This window comes from Pavona decussata, unplaced genomic scaffold, assembly GCF_977016875.1.
Source record: "Pavona decussata unplaced genomic scaffold, jaPavDecu1.1 SCAFFOLD_176, whole genome shotgun sequence".
Taxonomy (NCBI): Eukaryota; Metazoa; Cnidaria; class Anthozoa; order Scleractinia; family Agariciidae; genus Pavona; species Pavona decussata.
Genome location: NW_028145587.1, coordinates 494,711 through 518,317, shown reverse-complemented (window position 1 = coordinate 518,317; position 23,607 = coordinate 494,711). Strand labels below are relative to the sequence as shown.

Genomic DNA, 23,607 nt, shown 5'->3' with positions numbered 1-23,607 from the left:
GATTCGAGCCCCATGAATATACGTATTTCATCCAAAGAAACAACTCAAAAAACATTCAGTAAAACCAGCTTAACATAAAACATATAGATGTCTTATACATCACATATTTTTACTGACAAATTGTTTTCGATCATCAGTTAAAGATCTCACAAATTACTCAGTTGTTTTTCGTGTGTGAAGGGGGAAGAAACTGTGTAGGTCGAAAATATGAAAGATTATTGTTGAATATTCAGAATGAGACAACTGAGGAATAGAGAAATTGCAAGAATCGCGTTCCTGTAACCGTCATAACCCTACTATCCCCAGTCTCTCGCCTTGCGCGGTATTGTACTCAACCGGAAGTGAAATTTCACACTTTTATGCGCCTCAAAAGTGGCGAAGTAAAATGGATAACGAATTTGCTTTCGAGTTTTCATATGACAACAAAATGAAGATTTGATCAAGCAAACAAAAAAATTCTGTCATATACACTTTAATGAAAATAGACAACCAGCCTAATGTTTTCTATGCATAATCACGTACTTCTTGTTCGCAAGCCTTGCTCAGACGGATTTCATCGTTAAAGTCATTGCAGAAAATGGTCAACCACATTTTAGAAAAAAACAAAGGAAATACCTGACATTTTCATCGGGAAATTCTGAAGTGTGGCCATTCAAATGAAAGCTACCGAACAGTACTTTCCTGAATTGCTGTTTATTATGCCGTTCAGCTTGTAACGAGTATGGTTACATGAAGTACAAGTCTGGTTCCCGCCTTGCGTGTCACGTGACCGAGTTTGTAGGAAGCCATCTTGAAGTTTTGTTGTTGCTGTTCAACCGGAATAAATAAGTTGTGTTTTGCGGACTCTGTGTCTTTCCGCCTGTCGTTACATGGTGTCAGAAGTTTCCCGGATCCACACGTCACGAAAAGGAATGATTTGTGGCAGAAGCTATCGAATTTATGCCTGAAACCAGTGTTCAAAATAGCGAAAGTCCGGCTTCAAGTTTGATAACCATGGCGAATTTCCAAATACCTCCTCCTGACATACTCGAACTAAACGATGGTTCGACAGCGTCCAATTGGCGAACTTGGGTTTCTGCTTGGAATAATTACAGGCTGGCTACGAAGCTAGATAAAGAGGAAGAAGCACGCCAAGTAGCAACACTTTTGGCCGTAATTGGAAAAGAAGCGAACAAGGTGTTTCGTACTTTCACGTGGGCCTCGCCAGACGACGCGAAGAAAATCGCTGCGGTTGTAAGCAAGTTCGAAGAGTATTGCATTCCCAGGGAAAACACTATTTACGAACGTTTTCTTTTCTTTACGCGGGATCAGCGGGAATCTGAAACTGTTGATCAATATTTGACGGAGCTTCGCCAAATTGCAGCAAATTGTGATTCCGAGTCAATCACACCCGATCAGCTTCTCCGGGATCGACTGGTGACAGGTACCAAAACTGCCAAGGTACGTGAAAATTTGCTCAAAGAGAAGAAATTGACTCTTGAGAAAGCTATAGATATCGCTCGTGCCGCCGAGAGTACGGCTGTTCAAATGAAAGTTATGTCTGCTGAGTCTGGATTGAGTGCTGTGAAAGAGAAAGAGAAAGAGCAGTCAGAAAATGTCCCATCTGTCAGCAGTGGCTGGATCAAGGACTGCAGATTCTGTGGTAGGAACCACGAAAGACGTAGCTGCCCTGCCTTTGGCCAGATTTGTGCATATTGTAAAAAAAGGAATCATTTTGTTGTCAAGTGCCCAGCAAAAAGCAAGGTGTCTTCTGTCCAAGAGCGATTTTATTTAAGTGCCGCAGGTGTTGGAAACGGAGGTCGTGAGATGGTTACCCTCACTGTATCAAAAGAGTCTAACCCCCTTTCAGGTCACGATGTAAGCTTCTTGATGGACACGGGGGCTGAATGCAATCTTTTGCCCTTGGATGTGTACAAGAAGGTGACTGGCGATCTGCACTTGAATTTCCTCAATGCACGCGGCAAGTCAATCCTGGTTTTAGCTAATGGAGATGAGCAACCCATCGAGGGCAAAGCCACAGTGTATGTCTCCCGCAAAGGAAACGCACACAAAATTGAAGTCAATGTAGTCAGGGGCCATGGGTATGAGCCCATACTGTCTAAGCAGACAATGCTGGAAATGAACTTGATAAAGATTCTAGACAGTGACCGAGATCCACGCGTCAATGTACTGAAGTCCGACACAGAGCCATTGCTGGAAGAGTATGACGATGTATTTGAAGGCCTTGGAAGGTTGGACGGACAGTACCACATTGTAACAGACGAGTCCATCAGACCTGTAGTGCATCCTCCGCGGCGTTTACCTGTTGCGATGACTGAGCGAGTTCAGCGGAAACTCGAAGAAATGGTTGCTGCTAACATAATCGAACAAGTCGACCATCCTACTGACTGGGTATCCAGTATGCTAGTGGTGACCAAGCCATCCACCGAAGCTGAGGGGGAAACCAAGACCGACTGAGACAGCAAGAAGTTCCCTTCATCGGACACATTCTAACCCGTGAGGGACTGAAACCAGATCCACACAAGGTTGAGGCAATTGTGGGGATGCCAGACCCGACTGATGTCCAGTCCTTACGTAGGTTCCTGGGCATGGTGAACTACTTGGCAAAGTTCCTCCCACGTCTATCCGAAGAAACAGAAGTCTTGAGAAAACTCACTGAAAAGGATGCTGAGTGGTGTTGGCTGCAAAGTCATACTGATGCTGTGGCCCATGTCAAGGAAATGATTGTATCTGCACCTGTACTTGCCTACTATGACGTGAATAAGCCAGTGGTCATTCAATGCGATGCTTCCCAAAGTGGACTTGGTGCAGCTCTGCTACAGGAGGAGCGCCCAGTGGCTTACAGCTCTCGTGTGATGACTCAAACGGAACAAAACTATGCGCAGATTGAAAAAGAGCTACTCGCCATAGTTTATGCTTGTGAGAAATTTGATCAGTACATTTTTGGAAGGAGCAATGTAATTGTGCAGTCAGACCACAAGCCGTTGGAAACCATATTCAAGAAGCCAATCCACAGTTCGCCAAAACGCCTCCAACGCATGCGTCTCCGCTTACAGAACTATGACATCCAAGTGGTATACAAGAAAGGAGAGACCATGTTCTTGGCTGACACATTAAGTCGCGCTTACTTGGAAAAGGAACCAGTGAGTCAGACCCAGGACAGTGACGTCCGTTCTGTCAGAGAACGACTGTTCGCTTTTGAGTTAGAGCAAATTAAAAATGGTGAAGATCTAAGTGTCTCCCCCACTCGCCTGGAAGAGCTGCGCAAGGAGACTGCTCAGGATGAAGAATTACAGACCCTGTCTGATGTTATTCATGAGGGTTGGCCAGAGACCCTGTCAGAAGCTCACAAATATGACCGGCGTCGGAGGCAAGTAATTGAGCTGTATTGGAACAGCCGTGATGAGCTGACCATAGAAGATGGATTGGTATACAAGGGTCATCGCCTTGTGATACCATTTAAAGAGCGTTCTGGTGTTGTAAAGAGCCTGCATGAATCACATATTGGAATAGAAGGAACATTGCGTCGTGCCCGCGACATTGTTTACTGGCCTGGAATCACAGCCCAGCTCAAAGATCACTTGTCAAGGTGTGGAATCTGTAACCGTTATCAGCCCGAACAATGTAAAGAGCCTTTAAAGCCTCATGATGTGCCTAATTTGCCATAGCAGAAAGTTGGTGTTGATCTTTTCGTGCTGGACGGGCAATCATTTTTGATAGCCGTTGATTACTACTCTGGCTATTTTGAAGTGCAAGATATGAGTAGCACCACCAGCAACCGTGTTATCACCATTCTAAAGGCGTGGTTTTCCAGGCATGGTATTCCTGTGACTCTCATCAGTGACAATGGGCCCCCCTTCAACAGTGAAGATTTCCAGACCTTCAGTAAGGAATGGGATTTTCACCACGTCACATCAAGCCCTTATCACGCACAAAGTAATGGTCGTGTGGAAAATGCAGTTAAGACTTGCAAGTCATTGCTGACCAAAGCCCGAGCTGATAAGCGTGATCCTCTGCTGGCGTTACTTGAGTGGCGCAACACACCAACTGAGGGTATGAATGCTTCTCCTGTTCAGCTACTATATGGTAGGCGAACACGCACCCGTCTCCCAGTAGCCAAGCAATTGTTAACTCCACAGGTAATAACTGATGTCCCCGAAAAGATCAAGATTAGAAAGCAGAAGCAGAAATACTACTATGATCGTCACTCACATGAACTGCCAAAATTGCTTGACGGTGATGCCATTAGAATGCGATTGCCACGCGAGAAGGAATGGTCACTGGGGCGCGTCATTGGAGAGGAGGGGACCCGTTCCTACTTGGTTGAAGTGAACGGAAAGCATTATCGTCGGAACCGCAAATGGCTCAGAGCAACACCCGAGGAGTTACCGGAGTCAGTGGAGACAAACCTCGACATGACCGATCCAATGGAACTGGTAGAGTCAAGTCCTGCTGAGCCGCCACAGGCAATGATACCATCATCACCAGTGGTTTCTGGGCCTCATACTGAAGGTCGTCCAGTGCGGGACCGCCGCCCCCCAGTGTGGTTAAAAGATTATGAGTGCTGAAATAAGACACTGACTCTGCCTTGTTGCCCCTTTTTTCAATTTGGCTTTATTATCTACTTTTGCAGGGGCGTTTTAATATAGGAGACTTTCTAAGGCAGATTTGAACATTATGTTATTGCTTTTTTATTATCATTAACGTTCTGTATGCATAAACTAAACTATTAGACTTAGGAAGGGAGATGTAACGAGTATGGTTACATGAAGTACAAGTCTGGGTCCCGCCTTGCGTGTCACGTGACCGAGCTTGTAGGAAGCCATCTTGAAGTTTTGTTGTTGCTGTTCAACCGGAATAAATAAGTTGTGTTTTGCGGACTCTGTGTCTTTCCGCCTGTCGTTACACAGCTCTAAATTTTTTATGCGCAATTTCAGTGAGCTTTCATTCTCTCTCCTCAAAAATTATAGCCGATAGTTCATTATAACTCTGGTTGCACTGTATCTCAAATCTCGTACTCTATCCTTTTTTCAATTCGTGCGGCAAAGCCGTGAGTAAATACGATAAACCCTTTTTGCGCTTCTTAAAGTAAAATTAGTTTCTCTACCTCTACTTGCATTGCTTGCTCAGTTACGGAGGTGATCATCTCTGTTGCTCGCTTGAATACGACATCTGAAAGTTCCTTGGATCCTTTATAGAAAGAAAACAAAAAATATATCGATCACTAAATGTAATAAGACAAGGACAGCATTGTAATAAAAAGCTAATATGTTTTGAGGTGCGTTATTTCGGCAATTTTGTAAGAGTAAGAGTGTCAAGTTGTTTACGCCCTCTATACGATGGATGTCAGATCTATAATTTGGTTATTCCGTGTTGCTAGTTTTAAAAAGAACTGATCATGACTGTCGTATCAAAATGAACAGGACAACGGCAAAGCCTTCTGCTCCTTCTTGCCTTTTTGTCTGAGATCGCGTTTGATTGACCACATTCCGAATTAAACGTAATAACCTCTATGTTTCTCTCGTTTGGTAAATTTTGGGAGACGAATCTGCAAACGTCTGCTTGCGCACGATATTCAAGACCCATTTTGTGTCCCGGTAACCCCTAAACCTCAAATGAAGAATTTTAGCAATCATTATATGCATTCTTTTTCTGGTATAGGGTCGAAAGCACACTAAGGCTTCGTTCGAATGACCGTATTATATTCCGGAATAAGAATAAGCAGAATAGCTACCAGATTTCTCTTTCTAAATATATTTCGGAAGACAGTTTTACAAACTTCCACTAATAAACGATAATTTCAACGCCAGTTTGAATTCCAGTGACTTTAAAAGCCTCTTATGAGGGATTTCTAGAAGTCAATGTATATATTCTTATTCCAGAATAGGGTCAATCGAACGTACCCTTAGTGATTTTGTTTAAACACCCTAATAATGACTCACCAAAGAGTAGTTAGAAATTTATCTATTATAGATAACCAACTCACCTCTTTAGACAGTAATTTCTAGGTTAAGGCGTCTTTCGTGACTTCTCATCCCTGTCTGAAATTAACCAGCAGAGAAAGAAAATAGAGGAAAATAGAGGATCAGCGACTGGAAGTGAAGTTAAGGGACAGTTCTGAAACACACGGCCTCGTTACTCTTTTCAGGTCATGAGCAGTCGGATCAAAATTAAAAGCGAAAAGTGATTTCCGTGACATAGGAAAAATAGGAGTATTACTTCTCCACACTGGATGAGATTAGAGTCCCTAGCAGAGTTGACGCATACATTTTGTTCGATTTCAAGGTCAAGAGCCTCCCCACGCGTTAACCAATTGACTCCTAACACCGGCCAAAACACCCATGATCTTTGTACAACGTGTGACGTCATCGCTTTAAATACCGCCCGAAGATGTTTTCACAATCAGCCAGTAAAGCAAGAAAAATCGTTCAAAGCACGCCACAGGAGCATGTCACAACGAATTGAACCAAATGTACACAAAATAAACCTTCAGATTTTTCCTCACAAAGAAAAACATTGGCATTTTTCGTTAAAAATTTTTGACTTTCACGGAAGCGTAGGAAGCGACTGAAAGGCAAACAAAACCACAAAATAAGCGAGAAAAAAGGACTTAAAATTAGCGTAAAAGAGAAAAAATTATAAGGACGTTGAACATGATCCCACAAGCGTTGGCTTTAAAATTTATAATTAACCAAATTTTAAAACAAAATATTATTTTTCTTGCCGCAAACTAAATTTTTGGACAGATTTGCTGCATCTCACGAGGATAATGGCCAGAAGAAAGTTTCCGTGGTCGTTGTTGGGTAAAAATTCAATGGGTTAACCACAAGAACCCCCCACCCCACCACCCCTTAATTATAATTTAGTTTCATACTTTCCTTTTAAAAGTTTAGCTTGGACCCCCCCCCCCCCCCCTTCCCCACCGTCCCCTTCGGAATTTCCAAACATCGATCAGGGAAGATGGGAAAAATTAAATCTGAGCAGTTAATCACCCCCAACCCCAACAATAACAACACTAGATCTGCAGACAACTAATAACAGATGGAAATTACCAAGGTTTTGCTATCATTATAACCGTAAATTATATTCAGTGCCGGGCAAAAGCCAAGGTTACACTTAATGAATCTGAAGTGAAGTGCGAGAGCTGTGACACTCTGGAACAGCCTCCCACAGTCAATCATTAACATAAGTTGTGGCTTAAACACCAGAGATAAGGAAATTATGTGCACACTAGAATACATTCACCTCCCCGGCGATTAAAACAGTTCATTTTCACGGTCGTTGCGTTGAAGCTCTGCAAAATCTTCAATCCATGGCATAAATTGTGTGAATCCTTAAAATCGAAGATACGTTTTATTAGTTGAATAGTTCAGTGCACTAGTTTTAGAATTTTCCATCGAGATATTCTCGATGCTGCAGTAAAATATAGCTCACCACAAACGTGTCACTGATGTGTTATTCGGCAATACATGAAGAACATTAACTGTAGGGGGAACAAACCTTAAATAATAGTTTCGTAATGTGGTTCTGGCTGTTTAAATTGTGGATTCTTTAAAACCCCCTTAGCATGCAGTATCGCACTTCCATGCCACATAATGTGGGTTCATCATGTGCAGTTTAATATTTTCATTCACTTTCGTCATGAGTAAACAAGCAAACATTAACTAGTTCCGAGGCTCTGGATGGCTCTTAATTTTCAGAGCTGCACCTAGTAGAACATCAACTTGCATCACAAGTTTTATAAATTCTTAGTAAAATAGAATAAAGGAAATTACCTGTAGCAGGACGAAGTAACTTTCGAAATTAAATTTCAAAGTTGACGAGGATTCTTCAGGGACCACGGCTTAGCCTCCACGTGCTCCAACAGATTACTAGAGTTTCTTCGATGCACGACGAACATTTTGTCCTTCAGTTTACTTTTCTCGGTGTTTTCTTCAACCATATTGGACGTCATGATCAGGGAATTAGTGTGGCAAAAGCTATGAAGAAAACGTAGTAAAACTCCCTTTACGGACCAATATTTTGTTCTTCACATTAACGCTCCGACCGGATTAAGTCGAAGGTGAGAGATACAGTTTAGTATATAATTTGCAATTCAGATCAAAATCCACTAATTTTCGCCTAGGTTTCCAAGGTATTTTTTGCCAAATTTAAAAAAAGGTGCGAAAAGGTACAAATGGATATATTTTTTTGTAGCTAACGATAAATTATATTTGCAGTAAATTAAGACTATCTCAACTGCCAGGCAGCTGAATAAAAATCCCTGGATTAAAAGCAGTTCAACGTTTAAAAGCCAAATAAATGGTCTCCTTACTGAGACAAGGAAGAATTGTTGAGAACATCATATTCACAAAATTATCCCCGTTTACTTTTATGCTTTTTGGAACACAACAATGTGGAGTACAGAGTATCAAGGTTCTTTGCGCATAAACGCCGAGAAAACAGTTTCCAAAACATTGAAGTTCACGAGGCCTTTTTACATTTCGCAGAGAGAAAAGAATTTAAAAGTACTATTTAATTGGTCCTTCTAGTTATCTGAGGGTGACGCCGAAAGGTCTGATTAAAAGATTCAACAGTACGAGACTTGCAAGGAAGGCAATACAACACGGCGAGACACTTCATTACGGAGCTGCTGGAGTGGGACGAGCCACAGTATGTTATCGAGGACAGGGGAAAAGCCTCTAATCCCTCACGGGACTTAAAGAATCAAGCCACAAGAGTGAGAGAGGGTCTGTATCCATTCTTGATAATACTCCATCATTTTACTTCAGAATCGTTGTGCGCCATTTTTAGCAAAACGTGAACATCGTGGAATCAAAGTGCAGTTTAAAAGTTCTATGCTTGCCTTGGTGTGGGCGATGTTGCAACTTCACTGATCAGTAGGTCACCTATGTGTTTCCACGTTTGCACGTTCAGTTAACGATTATTTGTCATGCGCGGTGAAGCAAAATTTGCTTTCAAGATAAAAATCTGAGCTAAATAAAGTGAAAAGCAAGAATCATTTTGAATGAAAAACTAAAATATCCTAGACATCGGCTGAATTGCGGATGAAGGATTATTATTTAAGAAATGAGACACCCTCGCAGCTGTGTACGCCACTTAAACGCTGCGAAAACAAAGCATAAAACTATTCAAGCTTCAACAGGATGTTGCCTTGTTGGTTTAAAGCAGCAGACTTTCCTTATTAAATACAGCGTGTTTCGCCACCAGAAAAATGAAGGTCACTGAAAGGAGCAAAAGTGACAAGCAAAAGTTGTTGTTGTTGTTGTTGGTGGTGGTGGTGGTGGTGGTGGTGGTGGTCGTCGTCGTCGTCGTCGTCGTCGTAGTAGTAGTAGTAGTAGTAGTAGCATCAGCAGCAGCAGCAGCAGCAGCAGCAGCAGTAGTAGTAGTAGCAGCAGCAGCAGCAGCAGCAGCAGCAGCAGTAGTAGTAGTAGTAGTAGTAGTAGTAGTAGTAGTAGTAGTAGCAGCAGCAGCAGCACCACCACCACCACTAGCAGCAGCAGCAACAGAAGCAGTAGTAGTAGTAGTAGTAGTAGTAGTAGCAGCAGCAGCCAATAACTAGTAGAGTCTTTACTTAGCGAGGGTTATACATAATAGTGCCCAACACTAATAGACTTGTGGCCCTCAAAACAAAAATCAACGCAATTACATAAAAACTTGAAAACAAAAAAGAGATGCATAAATTTCAGATACATTAGAAATTAAATTACAATATACAGTGTTTTGCATGGAGATCAATTGTTTTACCTTTTCCAGTATTTTTAATTGTTGAAAGACCAAGTGCAAACTGATGCGTTTTCAAATGTTTCAGTTTTCATTTTGTCCAAAACGCAATATTCACACAGCCGTGTTTGAAACGATTTCAATTCAGATCGCCGAAATGAAGACAGACAGCAAACAAACTGTCTTTCGTACGTTCACACCGGCATCGACCAACTCAGTGGCATTTGAGAAGAAAGACAAGACAGAACATAGATAACATTGGTATATGAAAAGAAAAGCAGTTAGACACACAGACTTAAGATCAGTTTGCACACTTAAGTTTGCAGTGCGAAGGCTCCATAAAATTTTAACAAACTGCATGTTTTCTTGCTTCGTTTACACACGCTAAAATGTATTTGCTCAAGTAGTATCACAATAACTTTACTGAAACACGCCCATTTCAATTTATCAGCAGGAGTTTGTAACGTTAGTTTGCCGCCCAGTGGAACTTTAACATCATCTTTACTTTAGTCCACTAAAAGTGGCAAAAAAGCAACTTGAGTTTGACATACCTTTTAACTTCCAATTTGCTATTCTCTCTCCCTTAAAAGAATAGCAAACGCTTTTCTTCTCAATTTATTTAGCAATTCTTTTTTTCTGTCTTCGGGAATGCAGCTGAATCAAGTGATTTTTGTTTTTCAACTGAAACCTGCCTTTGTGACGTAACAAAGGAGGAGTGACGCGCGCGCGCGTAAATCAGCCAATCAGATTATTTTGTAGCCACGTAATGTGAGTACGACAGCAATGCGCGCTGAATTCGAAATTTGAGCCCTCGTTGTTGACGAATATGCAACCTGTTGACAAACTCTTTTACCACGTTTGCAAAACAACTTGCATTTGCGACCAGACGCAGAATGACTCAGTGATGCAACAAACGAAGCAATTTATTGCAGTAACACATTGCAAGTTTTGCAACGCGTTGCAGCAATAAAATCTTGTGTACAAAATTTATCCTCGTGCTGTGCTGCGTTAAAAATGTCCTCTGTAATATTACCTTAAGTTTGTCATGTAAAGGCGCATTTAAGGAGCCATCACATGGAATACCCAATTTTTCAAACCACGTCCAAAATAATTTTGCTTAACGTGTTGGGAAGCGATTCGAATATTTTAACAAACTGTTTTCACGCTCAAACCTTACTGTTTGCGGACAATATCGCGTTAATGGAGTCTGTCTTACCTGAGGTCTTTTATTTTTCCATTGTAATTTGAAAGAAATCAAAGTGACTTTCAATTTTAAATTGTTTGGTTAAGTTTTCCTTTTCCGTAAAAATCGCCTCCGAAGCAAGTGATTTTCGTTTCGCAACTGAAAACTTTTCTTTGTGACGTAACAAAGGAGGAAAAACGCGCGCGCAAATTCAGCCAATTAGATTCGTTTTTAGCTCACGTTAAACAAGCACACGTAGCGGCTTGAAATAAGCGCCCGAGTTGTTCTTTCGAAATAATATACTCCTTATTGTTCCCCATCATGATGAAAAATTCAAGTTATTGGAAAATCTCAAGGTGATCTGCTATTTGGCAAGGTTTTGTCTATACCGCCTTTTACATACAGAGAGAGCCCTGGAGATGAGTTTTGATATCGCCTTCAGATGTTTAAATGACTGGTCCTCAAATCTGGAATGCATTAGCGACCGTTTGATTAGTTAATTTAGAGGCAAGCGCAATGAAGAATGCATAGCGTAACAGTACCTTCAGTTGGGTGGCTGAAACGCGGCACCGCGTAAAAGAAACTGAGACGAGGGTGATTATTACGAGTGGAAATTGGAGCCCCGCGGGCTTGCGAGGCTACCGCGAGAACCCATCGGTACATACGTTTCTCCTTCTCTCCTCCATTCACGCATGCATATGACTCATCATATCTCGACAGAAAGTACCAGTGAAAGAGACTGTTTTGCCGTTTATTTAGACTGCGTGAGAACGGAAACGTACAAACTAACCATGAAAACGTTTTTCTCGCGGCGCCCCACATAATTAGAGGGAAGAGACCGTTGGAAGTCTATTCTCTATTGCAGTGTGAACATAAAAATCGTCCTCTTCATATGGACAAAAGCCCATCACTAGCATTTTCTACTGTAATACTAGACTTTGCTCCATGGGTTGACTAGTTATAGCCTTTGTGGATTTCTTTTCTGCCGTTTGATCTCAATCCTTTCCCACGCCACTATAACTATTTTGCAACCGACAAAAATGGAAAACACCAGGGAGCGAATGCCATTTAGACAAAATTTTCAGCTCAATTGGTTGAAATTCAAATGGCACACATGGATCACACGGAAAATTTCCCAGAACAAACGAACGACCCTCGGAGGTCCTCCACGTTTTCTTTTTCAACTGGTCAGGACGGAAATTACCTTATTACAGGAAATTCAGTTAACGCTTGTCTTAATTAAGGTATTTGAAATTAACGCGACTTAAATTAACGCGAATTGAAGGAAAAATTACTTACCAACGTGCTAAAAAATTTCAAAGTTAAGGAAATTATAGCCTGCGTCGCAGACAGTCTATACAATCCCTGGTATAGTCCGTCTGCGAAACGGCTCCAAATAGCTTGTTAGTCTTGTTCTGGTATCCCGCAGTTTTGCAGGGAAATCTGTAACCATTTCTGATTGACTTAATTTCTAACGCTTTCTATGATTGGTCGTTCCTTCTTGAGCAATACTCTGCTCTCCAACCGCGATCCTAAAAAAACGATTTGTACTTGTTGTACTTCCCCGGGTTTTCCCTTGGATTGATAAATTGATCGTTTTGAAATATTTTAGCGTTTTGAATCAAAAGAAAATGACGGCTATTCCTGAAGAAAGTTGGGAACGAGCGTTTAGAGCCGTGAAAAGCGGCAGTCCGAAATATCTAACTTCTGCCGGAACAAGAAAATTCACTTCGGGAATTTCTGTTAGGTCAAAATATTTTTGTGAATTTGTCAACTGGCTATGGCAAATCTTTAATATTCCAATGTCTTCCAATTGTGGCGGACGATATTTTGGAAAGGCCTCGTGGTTCAAGTTCATGCAACAGGTCCTGAATGGTAATTTCGTGCTCGTCTATGGCTCTCCTGAGTGTTTGCTCTCCACTGAATCTTGGAGAAGCATTTTTGATTGTGAAAGCTTCAAAAATGTGTTGATCGGAGTCGCTTTCGACGAGGCTTATTGCATTACACAATGGTATGTAGCTATAATTTGCAACCTGTTGATCAAGCGGAAAATAAATGTGGCGTTTTACTCATAAAATTCTTAATTGTAAGCTTATAATATAATCTAGTCTGCTTTTAGCGTAATTTTCATGGACAGGCTATTTTTTATCTAATCATTTTTAGTGCGATGAATAAACAACTAGTTATTTATTTGTAGAGTATTGTGTGATTGCTCAATAGGAAAATGTCCAATCAGAGAGCGCGTTAGAAATTAAGCCAATCAGAAATGGTCACAGATATCTGTGCAAACCGGCGGGATACCAGAACAAGCTATTTGGAACCATTTCGCAGACGGACTATATCGAGTTCTCTATAGGTCTTGAGTGACAAGTCCGGCTGCAACGCAGGCTAGGAAATTAACGCGACTTACACTAAAAAAAAGAATTCTTTGAGACAACAGGAAAAAAATTATTTTAACACTAAGTGTAAAAATCCGAAATACTACAATGTTCGTGGAATTGTCCCTAAACATGGGGGTTAAGCAAAGGAATCTAGCCACTCTGAGCATTCTTCGCATGCAGTGTCCATAATACCAGAAGATTCGACCCTGATAAAACAATGCTTTTTCCTTTCTGGAGTGTATGGAGAATATGGGGCGAAATTTGTGGAAATTAAGATCGCAGAAATTATTGCGCCACTTAATTAATGACGCGAAAATTAACGTTAACAAAAATTCGCGTTAATTTCATGAAGCGTTATTTTCCTATAATAAGGTACTATCTCATTTGCACAAAATTTCCATCTCCACTTTGATGTCTTGTTGCGTCATCATTGTACCATCACATGCGTTTTTTGATTTACAATGGAGATGGCAAGTTTGGAAAGAACGGGAAGAGCCTTTCCATTTGACAAGGAAAGTTTTCGGGAAAAAACTATTCTTACTGGGCAAATTTACCGAGAAAAATTATTTATTTATTGATCAGTTAGTTAAATATATACCCTTAATTATATGGCAAGGAAGTCTTGAGGTAAATCCGCGCGTTCTGATTGGTTCTTTCTTGGTCGGGATTTTACCATACGGACCGTTTCCATGGAAACAGTCATAAGCCGTGTATTTTTGTTTACGACAAGCGGCAATTTTGAAAATTTGCAGCTAAAACTGCAAAAAGAAAACCTGAAAATACTTTCACTCTTTGCAAAGAAACTACCCAAAGACTGATTCCAACATGGACGAAGAAGAATATCATTTACAAAGCAAATTTTGCTATCCCAAAGATGTAGAAACCTCTGAAGCAGGCATCAGCGAAAGCCAGGAAGCCATTGAAGATTTCATAAACAAACAGAAAAGTGAAAACACAAAAGGAAAACGTCTACTGATATGAACACTCTACTCCGTTTTATTGAAGCTAATGGCTTGAATAGTCAAACAATTGAAAGCCTACCTGCGTCCAAGCTTGACCATCTTTTGTCAATTTTCTTTTTAAGAAGATACGCATCGCCCCATGTAACGGAATCCACAGAGGTATTGGATTCCGGATTCCATCCCTCTGGATTCCGGATCCCACCCCTCTGGATTCACTGGATTCCGGATTCCAAGCCTCTGGATTCCGGATTCCAATAATTTCGAATCCAGATTACGGCGTCCTTGTTTCTACTCGTTTTTTCAGCTCTAGTGTAATAATTTAAACAAAACACATACCTTTATCCCATATTGTAGTGGAACAACAAGTCATGATTCCGTTGGGAAAAAACACCGATACCCTCTCATAGAACAAAACATTTCGAAAACGTCATTCTGGCAATTCCTATATACCATTTACATGATCAACAAATATTGAACAACGTCACATGTAGTATTCTGGCAATTCCTATATACCATTTACATGATCAAAAAAATATCGAACAACGCCACATGTAGTATTTACTGGCATTTCCCATACCATTTACATGAACAACAGATATTGACGGCCAATGTTGAAACTTAGTTACAATATATTACGTAACTTTCTGCATAAATCAGTGGCATCAATGGAAAGTTTAAGTGATGCACAAGCTTTAAATCTAAACCCCCCTTCCCTTAGTTTATTAGGAAAATGATTTCCCTTAGAAATTAATGCACGTCACAAAAATGAGAAAGCTTTTGTCATTTGATTCTTAGGAAGTGCGTTAACTAAATTTAAAAAGTTCTACTCATCGTCCACTTGAGCGTTACAGTAAAGATCATGATGAGCGGCGCTTTTTGAAAGGGTTTTGCTTTTGAATCTTTCATTGCGAATGGTTGCTTATTATATTAAAGCCTGGTTCGTTCCACTTGCGAAATATGCACAAGTATATGCATAACATCGCTATGTCATTGTCAAAGCGGGCATATAAGCATAAGTATAAAAGCTTATAAAAATCCAAAATTTCCTTTTTTGTTATGCTTCCTATTATGATTATGTTCCTCTTATGCTAGGGAAAACCACATATGCAAAGTATAACCAGAAAGGACTATTACATGTAATAATATAACAATCCTTCTTGGCCTCTTCCGCGTAAGCTGTCACATGCATTTATTAAAAGGTGGCTCTTCAAAGCATCCTGCTTATGTGTGTATTTCGGGCCTGTTTTCAATGACTTAAAATGTATCGTATGCTTTCGCTTCCGCTTATGTCCCTAGTCAAAACAGGACGGGTGCTGTTATCCTCTTGCTGTTCAACCAGACTATCTTGGCTGTTATCATGATCGCTTACATCATTCTCGAATTCATCACAATTTGCAAGACGACAGAGTCTGTTATCCTCCTCTGGAGCCAGAGTTAAGAAACAGTCATTTCTTGTCTGATCACAGGTGTAATTGTTGACTCTACCCAGGATGCACTTTGGGGGGTTTGAAAGCGACAGTCCACCTAAAGTGTATGTTAAATGGTCTTCACTTTGTTCAAGCCAAGTGAACTGCACTGTCCGTTTTTACCCTCGGCTTCACTCCTCCCGACGTATTTATTAAGTTCATTGGCTCATTCGTTCATTCTGGTTGTCACTTTATGATACACCACCCGCCCCCCTCCCCTTCCCTTCTCTCTCCTCACCTTCATTATATATCATGTTCAAAATGTGTCGAAATGTGTTACTGCCAAATACTTGGAAACGCAGTATGTTTTCCAGCATTTGATAAGAGAGTAAAATGCAATTATTTGACCCATCTAAGACTATTAAAAGGGTGATTGTAGACAATGTTGTGTCGAATTATTAAATTTAGATTATTCGTGATTATTAAGTTATCGAAAGTTAGCTATCATAGCTAACTGCTCTAACTAAACTCTGAGCTAGAATTAACAGTTTACGTTCAATTATTTCTTTGCGTCGAAACGTGTACTTGTAAATAATCAAAATGGTGTTTTATTCTACTAGTAATTCAAACAAAGCACCGTACATACTTGTTCTTTAACCATCAGTTTTCCTTGAGTTTTACCGACCATTGTTTTTCTGAGTTAAATGTCAAAGACCTTTGATCGCTTAGCGCTTTGTGTTTTTGGACTCTTAAAGAAAACATCGAGAAAAACAATAAAACAAAAAGCCCATAAAAATGAAATAGTTTTTAATTAATCTGCCTTTTCGACGATTCACTTTTCTGATTTAAAGTCGTATATCAACGGATCGAAATGAAAAATGGAGCCCCAAAACTACAGAAAACTGTTCCCTCGAGTTTTTCTTAAAGTCAACAAAGTTTCTTCTGCAGAAATGTCGAGAAATTTAAGTATCAACAAGTCATTCAAGCTTCTGAAGTTTCATTTTGCTTCTAATTTCGGCTTTATCTACTTTTTGCTCTGTCCTAATAAGTACTCTCAAGAATCAGACTCGAGATCGATCGAGATGTCACTGTAATTTCGATTTGAGGACGGATTTTCTTTTTGGATTCTTTTTGTCTTCACTTATCCGATACGTCTTTCTTATTACAGCCTCAATCAATCATATGAACAATATCTCGAAAGATCTTAAAGCTAAACTTTTGTAAACTTACCTGTCTTCCTTTGATTTGTGCTTTCCCATAACCGAAGTGAAGTTAAAAACCACTTGATTCGACTTGGTACACTTCAAAAAACTTCCGATGCAAGCACTCGAAAGCGTCAACGAGCGAATCTTCGAGCATCTTTTTTGTAGCATGTGCTTTGAAGCTGACGTCATGAGAAAATTATCACCCCCGCGCCCAGGGAGGGGTGTGTCCTGAGTGGACAAGTTCGAACACGTGTTTCGAGTGTCGCAAGTGTAGAAGAGTCAGAGGTGGACCACTAATAGGTGACTGGGTAGAAACTGAATAGAAGAATCTACCAAAAGAATTCGACACAAGTGGATTCCGACACAAGTAGATTCCGGATTCCAAAACTTTAGTGGATTCCGGATTCCAGCTCACTGGATTCCGGATTCCAACATAAAAAATGTCCTGGATTCCGGATTCCAACATGAAAATTTCTCTGAATTCCGGATTCCGGATTCCGTTACATGGGGCGATACGCAGAAAAAATGGTGAATACGAGCCAGCAACATTTTCCAGTTTTCAGCGCAATATACAGCGATACTTATCTGAGAAGAAATATCCATTCAACATACTCTAGGATAATGAGTTTGAAAAATCGAGAAGAGTTCTAGCTGCGAAACAAAAGTCTCTAGTTCACAAGCACAAACAAGCTGCAAGCCGCTCAGGCGATTGACAAAAACGAAGAAGATGTTCTTTTTGAGGCAAGAGAATTCGGCGACTCCAATCTAGTTGCACTTCAAAGAACTGTTTGTGGTTTTTATCCCTTCACTTGGATTTCCGAGCCAGAGATGAGAACGATGAGGACGATTGACTTAATGCTGCTCCTTTTGAAGTTGAATATGATTTTCACAGCAACCTTTTCTTGATCCGTACTTTGTGATGCGCTAGTAAATTTTCTGGGATCAACGAAACCCTTTTGTGAGTTACAAAAACAAACTGCAGCTGTTAAGATTTTCGTCAAATTCCGCTACAAATCGTTTTTGAAGTCTTTTCTATAATCAAAATGATTACGTGTTAACGTTCAGTAAATTTGTTTTCAAACTCGTGGTACCGAAGCTTGTTCTTTCTGGGTAACTCGCGTCATCAAAAACACGTCATGACGGAAACCCTTTGAATTCAAGTGACCGGAAGTGCGTTTTTATAAATAAACAAGTTTGCTCCGAGTGCCATATAATAAACTACTTACTAACCTAGCTTGCTCGAGCCGTACTGGGGAATATTGGCCCTCAGTCGTTTTTGTGCGGATCTCGCTGCGCGTCCGTACTGCCACGACCTTGGGCCAATATTACCCAGTACGGCCCTCGCGCTCGGTTAGTAAGAGATCTGTACAGGCCCGCAAATGATCCCGGCCCGCAAATGATCCCCGGACCGGAAATGATCCCCAAATTGAACCGCAAATGATCCCAGGACGGGAAATGACCCCCAGATTGGACCGCAAATGATCCCCGATCGCCTTATCATAAACATAGAATGGAATGGACTCAAGTTTGAACAGTGGATTTCAACTTTATACATAACAATTTTTTTTCTTAATAACACCAGTCGTTATATTTAAAAATTTTAGTCAGTTATATCAAACTATCTGCATGCAAATTTCACAACTTTAAAAATTATAATGTAGCAGCTCAGTGCAACAGAACAATTTAGTTATAAACTGGAACATACACGCCTGTGTACATAATTTACGTACACCATTACAACGCCTAAAATGTGCACGAATTGTACGAAATTCGTCATCAGTTTTCAAATAGCGCGAACAATACGAAACAAATTTTGACAGTGCAACTCAAAAATACTTAACTGGAACAGGCCAACTTACTCGAATGGGAAAGGCTCTTCAGAGAGTACCAAAATTTCGCACGCACTGATGTAGTGAGCTTTCCCCGAAGTAACCCAGCCACTCCCATCCCGAACGCATTCACTTTAGAGAATTCGTGAATCATAGTGGGTGGAAGACGCACCTTCGACGGATGTCCATTACCCGCGAGTGAGGTGATTATGTTGCCTTATCAGGTCTGGTAAACATTTTCGATATTCCGGTTGCAACGGTGTCTGGCTAAGGAGACGGCTTATCTATAATCTACCCAAGTAACCATAGACAAGAAGAAGCCGATTTCGACAGCATTCCTTTGGTGAGCCATGAAGCCCATCAAAGCAACTTCCATAGCCTTCAGCAAATAGACGCAAAAATAACAGATGTGCTCGAATACTTAAAATTCAAGTATGGAGAAGGGCGAATTAGTGAAGATCAAATTTGCCTAAAATGCGGAAAAAATTGACAGCTATTCCCAAGGCGTCTATGAGGGGGACAATGGTGTTCTGCAGGTCTATGCCGACGACAGTGTGTTTGTAAAAAAAATTAAGGAAAGACTGGGAGTCCAATCAGCAGCAAAACGAAAACGAAAGACAAAATCACCTTCCTTTTTCGAAAAAACAAAAAATCTAGCGAAGGTCTTCATTGACCCGCACTTTAATTTTTTAATTTGGAAGAGTTTCGTACAATTCTTGCACATTTTGTGCATTGTAATGGTATAAGTAAATCATATACATGCATGTTACAGTTTATAAGTAAATTGTTCTGTTGTACTGTGCTGCTATATTATAATTTTTTAAGTTATGAAATTTGCATGCAGATAGTTTAAATATAACGACTGGTGTTATAAAAAAAAATGAATTCTGTAAAGTTGAAATCCACTGTCCAAATTTGAGTCCATTCCATTCTATATTTATGATGAGGCAATCGGGTATCAGTTGCGGTCCAATCTGGGGATCATTTCCCGTCCGGGGATCATTTGCGGTTCAATTTGGGGATCATTTGCGGGCCTGTACAGGTGTCATTATTTTTTTCTCAGTGTGTGAGTGAGCGGTATTCTACAAATCTTGCGATCTGATTGGTTCCGGAAGCGGGCGGTATTCCCCCATCCGGCCCGCTCACAGCGGGCGGTATCCCTTGCGTGATGAGTCGTCGATTACATCACTTGCCTCGTTGCAATTTTTCATAAATTTGAGCTTATCATGTAAACCTTTAACTTTTTTATGGCAAGTACTAATTTCGACATAGACTCAGACGAAAGCTATCACAGCGAAAGCGAGTTTTATTACCCCGACGAGATGGAAAAATTACAATGATAAAGAAAACATCGGTTCGCAACATGAAGAAAACCAGCAAAATGTCCAGTTTACAACGGGCGAGTGTGCAAAAGTATATTTTATCACAACGACCGGAAAACACAGTGAAAATAACAGAGTACGACTTACACGTTTGGAAAAGATTATTTCTTGAGGTGGGCGAAGCCAGAAAAATTGAGGACATACCTGCGGACGAGCTAAACATCTTGAGATGTCGTTTCATGATGGAGATAAAGAAGGAAGATGGCGGAGCGTATGAGCCAGGAGGGGGGTGAATAGGTCTACGGATCGGCGGATTTGGTAAATATTTTAGCCCGGATTCTGGATTCAGAGCGAAATTTTAACGGATCTGCGGATCCTATGATCACAGCGGATCGCGGTTTTATCCAGTTTTGGGGCCCGGATTTTGGATTTTGGCTGTTAAGAAGTTCAAGTTTGCTCTTTTTTCTCGTATCTGCAAGATTTTGTTTCAATACAGACATTGGTTACTTAAATATTTCGTTGATAGTCATCCTCAACTCTAAAACACAATATCACGCAAGGCAACTCCAACAACTGAAGTCGCTTTGTATCTCGCGTATCATCTAACGCGGCAAATTTGCGGATTCGGATTTAGTTGATTTTTTGAGCGGATCGACGGATTCAGCCGTTAATTTTAGCGGATCGGCGGATTTACATACCCCTATTCACCCCCCTCAGCCAGCAACGCTACAATCGTTTCAAAGAAGCCTGCAGCGATATCTAAACGACAAGACCTCCAAACTAAACATTCTCAAAGGCCGAGAGTTCCATAAGTCCAGGGAAGTTCTTCTTTCTAAAAAGAAAAGGCTGGTTTTTGAAGAAGCGAAAGGAAATCGCCCTCATGCCGCAAAAGAACTATCCAATACTGAAGAAGATTTGTTGTTTCGCTCCGGTGAATTTGGTGATGAAAACCCTGAAGCGCTCCAACGCACAGTTTGGTGGTTATTGGCACTTCACTTTGGATTCCGTACCCGAGACGAAAGCAGAAAACTAAAAAGGGGAGACATTGTTCTTCAAACAGACAACGAAACGGGCAACGAAGTTCTGATTTGGAAATCAGAGAGAGGATCCAAGACCCGCCGTGGCAATGGTGATACACGAGCATTTAATCCAACGGCCCAGGCAACAAACAACGAACGTTGCCCAGTTTATTATTACAAGAAATTCAAAAGTCACCGTCCAGAAGAAATGAACAATGCTGACAGCCCGTTTTACTTGGCCATCAATCATCGAAGAAGACAAGGCAACAGCATTTGGTACATGAAGGCACCACTCGGCAAGAACGAGATTGGTAAACTGATGACAACAGCAGCATAAGCAGCAGGCTTACAGGGGAATATTACTAACCACTCCGTTCGAGAAAAAGTGTATTTCTCGCCTCATGGATGCAGAAGTCCCCGTCAATTACGTCGCTCAACTAAGCGGTCACAGAAACCTGAAGAGCCTCGATTCTTACAAAGCAGCGTCGGTTGAGCATCAGCGAAAAATGTCCTTGATTTTAAGCCGCTCCGGTGAACAAAGCACTCAATCATCAACAGTAAGCAGCCTCCACGAGAGCAGCACTTTGCCGGTGACTAAGCTTCCCAAAGATGTTAATAAGCCAGGAGTTTTCTCAGGCGCTTGCATCGGGAAGATCGAAGGTTGTTCTTTCACATTTAACATTCACCGTGAAAAAGAAGAAAGCCCAAAGTCTGCGAAGCCCAAGAAAAGAAGAATTATCATCAGCGATGATTCCGATTCTAATTAGTTAACTGAACTTAATCTAAGTTCTTTGGATAATACTTTCCGTTAGCTCATTTGACTGTTTTTGAAGAAAATATCGTTCACTTTGTTTGCCACGCTGACACCTGAACTGTTGTTCATTCAAAAGTGTACATGCGCTTTTTTCTTACGCGCTCTCTAATTGCCAGGTGTCAGATCGTGACAGATATTCATTCAAAATGTTTCAAGGTTTGTTTGGAAGCCTTTTAAATCACCTTTATTATTACGCAAATAAAAACGTTTCGGTGAAGCCACTTTCTTTAATTTGCATTACCTCTGTTTTCTATACCATCCACTCGCTAGAAAATTGTTCAGTTTACGGAGAATCTTGCCATAATTACAGCCCTAAATTATTCGGGTTTTTTTTTTTTTTTTTTTTGCAAGCATTTCGTTAGGTTTGAGAAATAAATAAAAATGTTATTCACCAGCCTAGGTCGGTCCGAATTGGGAAAAACTGTGCCCTCTGTCTTGGATACCGCCCTCGGCCGGTATCCAAGACAGACAGAGGGCACAGTTTTTCCCAAGGCTGGTTAATAACATATATTTCAGTGCAGTTATCGTGGCCTTCATATTACGCCTATTTAAGGTCAATATTTCTCTGTAATTTATGGTTTGTCGGGCGCTAAATCCCGCCACATTGAACTCTCAATTTGAAAACCACTGTTCAAAGCATCTCTGTTCTCGCAGGCTCGATTTAGCTTGAACCGCGCCCTGCCTCGCAACCAGGCACATTCTAAAAGCTTTCGGGTCGAGGAGAAGCTTGGGAACGGATTTTCAAAGCTTGCAAAGCACCTTGCTCTTTTGATGGCCTCAAACGTTCCTAGGTTTCTTTGTGAGCGCAAGTTATTTTTTGCGTTTTGAGGTGCCTGGTTAAGAGACACAACAGCGCCGAGAATTTACGATCTCACCAGAACACTGTCGAGGATCAAATATGACTTAGTGAGCAAAGCTTGATGCGTCGCGTCGAAACGCGAGAACTTCCTTGATATCCTAATATGTTAATGGGAAGATCGCGTATCGTAAAGCTTTTCCGAGGCTTTGAAAGGCATAAAAAAGGTCGAGAACACAAAAAATAAAATAATAACATCGTGAATCAGTTTTGAAAATTAAACGTGAAAGAATTTTGCTCCGTTTTTCTTTATTCCGCTTCAAACTGCTGGCGTGAGATTGCGAATTGGGATGTGAACAATTGTAGCGCGCGTTTCTGTCAACATAAGAAACTATCGTATCATATTTCGTCGTGGACATTATTAGAAAAAGCGCTCGTAGCAACCTACTTTGTCCTTTGATTTCTCCGCTTCAACCTTGAAAAAAAAATAGCACGTGTGCTCTGTTTCCTAGTATTTTTCCTTTTGTCATTTTTCGTGCATGTTTTAGTTTTAACCTTAAGTCAGTTCTACTTCCTTTTAAACAATCATTGTCATTTGAGCTGTTAATGGGCATCCATTTGGAAATGAAATTAATGTTCAGAAGACAATGTTTCCATGAGTCAGATAAATTTCCAAAAAATATAATGACTATGTTCCTCTTATGTCTGTGGAAAGAGCGCGCTTTTAACTTATTTGCGAATATTTGTAGCATGAGTTGAAAATTTGTCTTGCTCGTGGAAATTAACTTATGATTATAAAGGAATGAATTCAGTTCTTGTCTTACTATTTTATTCATGAAAAAAGATCGTGAGATTTTGGGCGTTAAATATCTGCGTAAATGCTAATTTGCAGCTGAATAATTCACAAAGTTGACACCAGTCTTAAGCAGATGGTATTTAACGGATCGCTTAAATTATAAAATGTTGG

General features: G+C 40.6%; 2 long non-coding RNA genes across 2 annotated transcripts in view; one reads left to right on the top strand and one right to left on the bottom strand.

Moving 5' to 3' along the window:
* Positions 1-23,607, top strand: part of LOC146463429 (uncharacterized) — a 225,147-nt gene that overhangs the window by 58,590 nt on the left and 142,950 nt on the right. The gene's annotated exons all lie outside the window — the stretch shown is intronic.
* LOC146463441 (uncharacterized) lies at positions 7,240-11,049 on the bottom strand. Its single transcript, XR_014856910.1, has 3 exons — positions 10,940-11,049; positions 7,776-7,979; positions 7,240-7,333 (listed from the first exon to the last, which is right to left on the bottom strand). It is a non-coding gene; the product is annotated as an uncharacterized LOC146463441 (long non-coding RNA).